A 9,805-nucleotide genomic window follows, 5' to 3' on the forward strand; every position below is an offset into this window, starting at 1 on the left:
AGACAGCTAGTAAATAGTATCGACAATATCGGTAGCAACAGCAGCAGCAACATAATATATATATATATATATATATATATATATATATATATATAAAGAGAAACGACGACTTTCGATGAAAAAAATTAAATAAGATATTGATATATACGTATACGTATATGTATATAAAAGGAGAGGGTGTATATTTTGTCAAGGTCGTCGATATTTTTTTATCATTCACATGGGCTTTTTCTTGCATAAATGTTTAAGTAGATTAATAACTACGATTCGGTCATATATATATATATATATGTATATGTATATCTATATGTATATATACATAGAATGACGAGGATGTTGATCACGCCGATGTTAACAATAATGATGATGAATAATGGTTATACTTATGATAATGGTGGTGATGGTGATGGTGATGATTATGATGATGATGATAGTGGTGATGATGATGATGATGATGATGATGATGATTATGATGATGCTGATAATGATGCTGATGATGATGAAGGTGATGAGGATGATGTTGATGTTGGTAACAGCAAGATTGAAAGGATGATTAAGGAATGAGAAAAAAACAATTAGTATAGGAGTGCTCTATTCGTCGAAATTAATTATTATTGTAATATATTCTACATATTTTTATTATTTTTTTTTTCTTTTCTTTGTCTCGGACATAAACAAATGATCATTGAGTAATTAAGATTAAGAGTTAAGTATGTTTGTTTGATGGGGTATGTACGAGCAAATTGAATGAATGAATGAATGAATAAATGAATGAATGAATGAATGAATGAATGAATGAATGTCAAGTAGGGTTTTGTGTTTCAGAGTATGATTTAAGAAACGTGTATATGTGTGTTTGTGTTCTAGATTAATATTATATAGGAATTAGATATTGAAAAGTAGGATTTAAGTTGAGAAAAAAGAGAAAGAGAGATACATGGAATTTTCATTGTATTACATATATATATACATACCTATGTAGGTAGTATATTTTTCTATATATATATATGTGTGTGTGTGTGTATATGTGTGGTGTGCGTGAGCGTGTGCGTGTGTTTATGTTTGTATGTATTAGGAAGGAAAGAGGCAATTTAGGCTGGTCTGAGAATTTTTCTAAGTCTTACTCGGTCGTCCTACATTCCACGAACGTTCGATGACCTTTCTTAACCTCCTCGAAGGTTCGTGGAACTTAACGTGCACGTGCGAGTAGTCTCTTAACAAAGACAAAGAGAAGAAGGGTGGAAGAAGAAGAGGAAAAAGAAAATTAAAAAAGAAAAAAAAAAAACGAGAGGAAAAAAAAAGAAACGAATCCCCTTTCGCTTTAGTTTCGATCGAATTCATATTTGATGTCTTCGAAATTAATGCGAATGGCGTAGAATATTTCTGGGGTAATTGTGCGTGATTCAAGGACACAGCCGGCAGCCTCGAGAGATATGACGATGATTGCGAACTAGGAAATGCATTGTTTAGGCTTAGCCTCCCGTACTTCGTTACCCTATAATTATTATTTTTTTTCTTCTTTTTTTCTTTTGTATTTTTTTTTTTTATTTTGTTTTGTTTTTTCTCTCCAAGCATTGATCTCCTGTACAATTAAAAAACAAGAAAGTACAGCCGATGCCAAATCACCCCCGCGATCTTCTTTCTTGTACCTTCGAAGCCAACCTAACTGAGCTAACTGAGATAATTGAAAAAGTGAAAAAAAGATATAACGGACTTTGTTATCCTCAACTATAATCACATAAAAGAGATCTTTTTTTAAAACTTCAAAAGGGAAAAAAGAATATAGCTACAGATAGAAAAATGTGCTTTTGAAAAATGAGTTGAGTTATTATTTTTACTAATTAAAAGAATTAATAATAATGATAATTATTATTATTATTTATAATCATAATGAAGAGAATATCCTGAATGTTTTTTATTCAAAGATATACTAAAAAAAATATATATATATATATATTCCTTCCTGAATCAAAATTGAATGAGTGTATATTATTATTATTATTATTATTATTATTATTATTACTATATATACACACAAATGTCCGTTTATCTTTTTTTACTCGACTTTCCTCCTGATTTTTCACTAAGCTTTTTCCCCTGCCCACCACACCCCCGCCCCAAACTTCCCTCAAAATCTTTTAGAGAGATTATATTTGAAAAATAAGAAAGAAAAAGAATGTTAATAGGACTGGTGGTTACAAAGGTATTTATATTTTTCAATAGAGAGAAAGAGAGAGAGAGAGAGAGAGAGCGAGAGCGAGAGCGAGAGAGATCACTATTTCAAACGTGTGTTTTGTTGTTAGAGGGTTGTTAGTGTATTGTTTCCACTAATACACATTAATCACAAAATAATGCTTCTTCCACGAGAGTGCCATGGCAAGAGGTCGAATCAAAATCGCGTGTTTCTTTTGCGTTTAGAAATAAAGACGTTTCCACGTCTCTTAAAAAAAAAAAAAAAAAAAAAGATTTTTTTTTTCCTTTTTTTCCCCTTTTTTTCTTTTTTCTTTATCTATGTATTCGTTCACTCGTTTCTTTCTATTCCTTTTTTGTTTATTCTTTGTTTATATTTTTTTTGTTCTTTTTTCCCAATTCGTCGATCGAATTTTGTAATTTTGTTCTAATAAATTTATAGCTAAGACCAACTCTCAGCTAAATGACCATGATTAATATATTTGTAAAGTAATGTTTATTATAATTATTATAATAATAATAATTAATTATTATTATTATTATTAATATTATTATTATATTATTATTATATTATTATTATTAATATTATTATTGTACGCAAGCCCCAGCCCACCACGCGCACATATAAGTGTTGTAATTTCGTGATGATTGTCCTTCCTCCCTATCCCCCACAATCCAACCCACCCCTGAGCCCCCTTTTTGTGTCTAAACATCTGACAAATGGCAGACCTCTATTATTTTTTTTCTCTCTCTTTTTTTTTTTTTTTTTTAATTAATTAATTTTTTTGTTTTAATTTTTTATCTTATCATCGTGGAACTCGCATGCAATTGGCTATATAAATTCATAATGTTTGTGGAATCTCGGATTAATTAGAGGTATGCCATTTTTAAAAAGAAAAATGATTGAAAGAAAATATGTATAACGTTTCTATGTGTATATATGTATATATATATATATATATGTATATACACATATATATATATAATATATATAAGAAATGAAAAACAAGTGGAAAGTCTTATGTCTATGTAACCCTGTGATGTATTAGTATGATCTCAGTAAACATAACTTAGTATGTACTTCTTAATTGTATAATTAGATTAATTATACTCGACCTTAGTGTGGTTTTTTTTCTTTGGCAGAATCTTTTGTGTATGTATGTGTATGTGCGTGTGTGTGCAGAAGTATAACGTATGTGAGCATGACATGAGTATCTGCATAAGCTTAAGGGATGAAAAAGAAAGTTAGTGAAAGAGAGAAAGAGAGAGAGAGAGAAAGAGAATGTGTGAAGGAAAAAAAGGGAAAGAAAGGACAACTCCCAGTGAATCAAGAGCCTCAATTTTCTAGACCGGTATTCGTGGTATATAAGGATTTATATGTTTAAAGGCGACACTATATATATATATATATATATATATATATATATATATATAATCATATTATATATATATATATTATCATGTATAATTATTATATAAACAGTAATCGTAAGAGAGTCTAAAAAACTAACATAAGTAATTAAAAAAAGCAGCGGCTATTGTTTATTAAGAAAAGAATTATCTATAAAAGAGAAAAGAAAAACAAAAAAAAGAAAATACAATTAAACAGAGAAGGTCAATCCTTTTATTTCTGGATCGTTTTTTTTTTTTTTTCTTCTTCTTAATCTTATCCAAATACTTTTTCTTCCATATGCACATATTATATATTTTCTTATCCCTATCACGTTGCTCCTTGTTACAGAAAATTCCAAGAGAAAAGAAAAGACGAGATTAGTGTTAGAAAGTACAGCTGAATTTTTAAGAAGAGAATTATCGGAAAAAGAAGAACTCATGTTTTGTCAAAAGCTTCACCAAAACCTTTTTTTGGATCATCTTGTCTTTTATCCAGGTTATCCAGTTCTTTTCATTTAATCCTTTATTTTCCATATGATTTCTTATTCCTATCATTGTTCCTTGTTACAGAAAATTTCAAAAACAAAAAAGAAAAAAAAAAAAAGTAAAAGAGAAGGAAACTCGTTGGAAGTAAATCGTTGCTGAGATCGATGAAGTTCCACGGAAAAAGAAGAAACAGTTAGATCCTTGTTTTTCTCTCAGGTTAATCCAATATGATATATTCTTATGAATTTATTTCCTTTTATTTTTCTTTTTGTTTCGTCGTCCAATTTTTCGTTCCATTTATTTTGCATTTTTTTTTTTTTTTTTGGTTACTGAACTTTTTACACGCATTACCTTCCTTTTACATTCTGCACGGTTTCTCATTCCTCCGTCGTCTTTCCTTATTACAGAAAATTCTGACAAAAAAAGAGAATAACAAGAAAAGAAATATCGAAAAAGAGCCGAACAAAAATCTCTGCGTACGAAGGTGAGGTTGAAATTTATGAAGTAATTCGAAAAAAAGGAAGAAAAAGAAGAATAACAAGAAGAAGAACAAGTAGTAATAGTAGTAGTAGTAGAATTAGTAAGCCAGGTGCACAGGTGCACGTGAGATTTCGAGCATGCTGTGCTTGTTCGCGAGAATTCAGAAACAGGTGCGCCCTTTTACTGGACCCTTAAGAAACTCCCCTCGACACGTAAGAAAGATTGACTTTGCTTTCTTTTTCTTTCTTAAATCTTTTCTTTTTCTTTTTTACATTATTATTATTATTATTATTATTATTATTATTATTATTATTATTATTATTATTATTATTATTATTGCGATTCTTAAAGATCATTGGATACATTGAATGTTCACTGACAATAAGTTTGAAAATGAAAGAAAGAGTGCAATGGCATCGGTATCGATTCGATCCGATCCTATCCAATTCGAGTCGAATCGTGATTGATGATAATTGTTATTACTGCAGTGCGTATAGAAGAGTAATTTTTCTTTGAAAGAAAGAGAGGTTTCTGACCGATAAAAAAAAAGATTTACCTTCACCGATTTCAGTAAGATATCATTATCGATCGTTCTCATATCATCTTGTAATTAGCGTATCCGGCTTGTCTCGTTGAAAAGAAGACGCTCGTTTTTCATACTCGAACTTAGGGCTATAATATTAACCTGTTAAAAACGTGATGGAACGAGAAAAAGAAAGAGAGAGGTTTTCGATTGGTCAATGTTTGAATATTGTGTTTGATACTATACGAATTTAAAAACTTTGAAGAGTATATATATATATATATGTGTGTGTATACTTTGATTAAAAAAGATATATAAGAAATAAGATTCACAGATTAATTCGAATATATATAATTTAATTACGAAATTAACTGTGTGTATGTGTGTATATATATATATATATATATATACATGTATATATATATATATATTTCTCGTTAAATGATAAAGTTTGAATGTCGGTCGCGTGACTAGAGGTGATCACGTGACTTACACTACGCGATTATAAGCGCGTTAAAAAGTGTCCATATATTTTAATTTAAAAAGAAAAAAGAAAAAAAAAAAAAAAGAAATCAAGAAAAAAATATATATGAATAAGGCCGAGAAAGAGCAATTAGAATAATGAGGATAATTAACTCCTCCTTTTTTTTCTTGTTCTTTCTTTTTTCTTTTCCAATTTTTTTTTTCTTTTTTTTTTTTTTTTTCTTTATCAAAGTCTCGTCCGTTTTAATACTGTCGCTATTAATAAGTCGTCCAGGTTTCTCACTCTTTTTTTCATTTCTTTTTTATTTTTATTATTTGTTCTTTTTCATTTCCTTCCTTCTTTTTTTTCTTTTTTCTTTTTTTTTTTTTTCTTTTAATTTCCTCTTTGTGCGACGACGATGACGACGATAACGATGACAATGATGATGATGATGATGATGATGATGATGATGATGATGATGACGATATAAACGATGTAGACGATGTAGTACGTAGTACATACACAACACGCACGTTCACTATAGTTACATGCTTCTATGCAATCTCTGTTGCTAGGCGCACCTCGGACCTCCCCGACAATATTTTTAGACGATACGTTCACATTTCGCTACTCGTTCTTCAATGAGACGAGGAACCTTGCCTCTCTTTCTTTCTCTCTCTCTCTCTCACACACACACACACACACATACACATACTTTCCTCTTTCTCTCTCTTTCTTTCTCTTTTTCTGTCTCTTCTGTCTCTCTTCCTGTGAAATCGATAAGTGAAAGAGAAAGAGAAGGACATCTTTACAGTTTGACACTTTACTGACAGTTTTCTGATCGACGATTCCCAAATGTCTTCTTTTTTTTTTTTTGCTTTTTCTTTTTTCTTCTTCTTCTTTTTTTAGTCGATTTCTTCATCTCACAGTTTATTATTCTTTCTCTCTCTCTCTCTTTTTTTTCCTCTTTCTTTTTCGTTTCTCTCTCTCTCTTTTTTTTTGTAAGTGACGTTCAGTCTTTTATATTTATTTTGTTTTAACGAAAATAATATTTCATTTTGATAAGTTTGTGTAGGTCGGAAAGTACATAGATTTGATGTATAGTATGCTGTTTTATTTTGTACAAATTTATCTTGGGAAAATAATTAACAAAACGAAATTGCGAAAGGAGTATTATAAAAGATAGGGATTGAAGGAAACGAAGAGAAAGAGAGAGAGAGAGAGAGAGAGAGAGAGAGAGAGAGAGAGAGAGAGAGAGAAATAAGAGAAAGAAAAAGAAAAGAAAAAAAAGGAAGGATGATCGATCATGTCCTCCTCTTTGCACTTCAATCTCCGTTCCAAGCGAAGTATAGTAAGCCGGAAATGACCTCGATTCCGGGAGTGAATCGGTACACCGTGAGAGCAGTCGAACCATGAACTGGTTTGGAAGTGGACACAAACGTTCTTACACTTATGTATGTAAGTAAGTACCTACAGATGTATGCACGTATGTATATATGTATATATATAACACACACAATATATATACATTCGAATTGCAACATGCATTTTTACCGCTTCCTCCTCGAAGTAGAATGGAAACGAAATGAGCAGTCTCTCTGTATTTCTCTCAATGTTCTCTTTTTTTCGGCTATATTATTACTACTATTATTGGTTTGGGACACGTTCGAACGAAAACGTTGCGTGTGTATTGTATCAGAAAAAAAAAAGAAGAAAAAGAGAAATAAGAAAATGAATGAAAGAAAAACGTAATAATAATAATAATAATAATAATAATAACAACAACAACAATCGTAGGGTTGTGTGAAATCACGATTTTTATTTGTAAGGTATGAGAAAAAAGATAATATATATTTCCGCTGTATTGTTTTTTCTTTCTTCCTAAAGAAAATACAATCAATTGAAATCTTTTAATTTGTCTCTATCAAAATCGATACAGGTAATCTCTAAACGTGTTATCCTTCTTGTCTAAGATACCGTATCATTAATTATAAATAATTAAAACATATTTTTTATTTTGAAGTGGCGATTTAGAGAGAGAGCAAAAATGAGAAGAGGGATAAATAAAAAGTTTTGAAAGAAAGAAAGGTCGCCAAAAATTTCTGATGTGTTTTTTAGTCAGGCTCCTATTGGTAATTCAACGACAGTGGCGCCAAATGTTCGCGGAGTAACGAATTTAAAATGTCGGTAATGGAGAACACCCGAATAGCATAGTATTTTTCAGTTGGGCATAGAAAAACCTAAAGGTGACATCTTGTTAGATTTTTAAAAAACCCAAAAAAGAATTTATCCCGATCGTGGTTAATTAAGAAATCAAAAAAAAAAAAAAGAAAAAAGAAAAAAGTAGTATGTCTAAATAATGAAATTTCTCGGCGAAAGTGAAAAAAGGATTGATTGCTCAAGGGCAATTTGTCGAAAAAAGGTTTTTTCTTTCTCTTTCTCTCTCTCTCTCTCTCTCTCTCTCTCTCTCTCTCTCTCGTAAAGTGTTCATTACACGAACGCATTACGCCATCTCTCGTAAACGAAACGACGAGTCACGATCGTTCACGAAAGAGTGGTAGCAAAAGAGGAGGCATACGGCGCTTCGTCTAAGCGAGGCCGGAAGTTGATGACGTCCGTTCCGAGACCAGATACCGTTTGGCCCCGTTTCAAACCGATAGCCCACTTCCTGGTGAACAAATTCAAATCTTATCTCTTAACAAACTTTAAAAGTTGCAAAAAGAAACATAACTGATCATCGCTATTGTTTTTCTAAACGAAACGAAACAAGAAAAGGAAAACCAAAATACCAACATTCCAAATCGATCAGGTAACAAATGAATTTTTTATTCAATTATGATCTTAAAAGAGTATCAATTGATTGATAATATATGATATCATTTGCAGTTATTAAGAAAACTATATTTTTGGCAAAAAGTATATTAAAATATCGATTTTCAGGGACAGATTGAAAAGGTTCATGAAAGAGTTCACGTTTTTCTAAAAGTGAATTAGAATCTATTGAAGGATTCGAATTTCTTTACACACAACAAAAAAAAAAAAAAAAAAGAAAGAAAAGAAGAAAAAGAAAGCAAAAAAATGTCATTGCACAATTTAAGTTTTTGCTGGAAGGAAGAAATCATTGAGGAGTTTAATTCTTCTTAAAGGGAATGTCCATCTTGCGGAATTGAATTTTTTTAATAGGAACTCGAACTGAACTAGAGTCCTGTTAACGACAATTAAACCGAGTTTCCAGTTAGCGGTGTTGTCGAACAAGTACAAGAAGAAAGTAGAGGGAAAGCGTAGATAGAGAAGGGGTAGGATAGAGTAGGATGAGAGGGGAGATGAAGAAGAGGGGGATACGCTGCCGTTAGAAGGTCTTTCGTCAAGTATTTTCGGAGCGACGACTTCCCGGTGAAGAGAAGATCTTCCTTCGTTGGGTCGAGTCTTACAAATTGCGGCACGGGTGCAACGTACCTGTTGTTTACCACATAGCGGGTTCAAAGCCCGGTCAGTGCAACGGTCCTTTCCTTCCTTCCTTACCCTGCTCAGCTCTTACTCTCTTCTGTCTCTGTCTCTGTCTTGTCCCCACCATCGAAGAGATAAAGAGAGAGAAAGAGAGAGAGAGAGAGAGTCAACAAGTAGAAGAGAGAAGATCATCCATTGCAAAGTCCAACGAGGCAATGTAAGGCTAAGAAAGAAAGAAAGAAAGAGATAGACAGATAGATAGATAGATAGATAGATAGATAGATACAGAGAGAGAGAGAGAGAGAGGGAGAGAGGGAAAGAGTAGCTAGTAAGCCGTTCTTCCAACTCTTCTTCGAGGAAGTTCAACACCAGAAGCCGTTCTCGTCTCAGCTGCAAAATGGCATCGACGAACTGACGCGTCCTGGAGTTTCTCCTCTTTCCATCTCTCTCTCTCTCTCTCTCTCTCTCTCTCTCTCTCTCTCTCTCTCTTTCTTTCTCGCTACTGAAGATACACACACACATATATAGAGAAAGAGAGAGAGAGGTATAAGTTTTTTCTAACAGCATCAACAACGTCAGTTGGTGGTAGTAATAGTAGTAGTAGTAGTAGTAGTAATGGAAGTAGAAATAGGTACCACCTGTTCAGCATCAGTACACATCGCAGGGGGTAGACTGGACTTTTCTTGGATAACGGAAACAACAGCAATCTGTTATAGATCCAGTTGGTCCATACTTTAAACTCATCCATATTTTTCTGTATTATATTTGAACACTCGTCTCTCTCTCTCTCTCTCTCTCTCTCTCTCTCTCTCTCTCTCTCTCTC

General features: G+C 32.1%; 1 long non-coding RNA gene across 1 annotated transcript; it reads right to left on the reverse strand.

Annotated features, from left to right (window-relative positions):
* Positions 1-4,193: 4,193 nt before the first annotated feature.
* Positions 4,194-6,199, reverse strand: LOC122635225. The gene is made up of 3 exons (XR_006328613.1): positions 6,068-6,199; positions 5,105-5,220; positions 4,194-4,481 (listed from the first exon to the last, which is right to left on the reverse strand). It is a non-coding gene; the product is annotated as an uncharacterized LOC122635225 (long non-coding RNA).
* Positions 6,200-9,805: the final 3,606 nt, after the last annotated feature.

Source organism: Vespula pensylvanica, chromosome 17 (assembly GCF_014466175.1).
Source record: "Vespula pensylvanica isolate Volc-1 chromosome 17, ASM1446617v1, whole genome shotgun sequence".
Lineage (NCBI taxonomy): Eukaryota > Metazoa > Arthropoda > Insecta > Hymenoptera > Vespidae > Vespula > Vespula pensylvanica.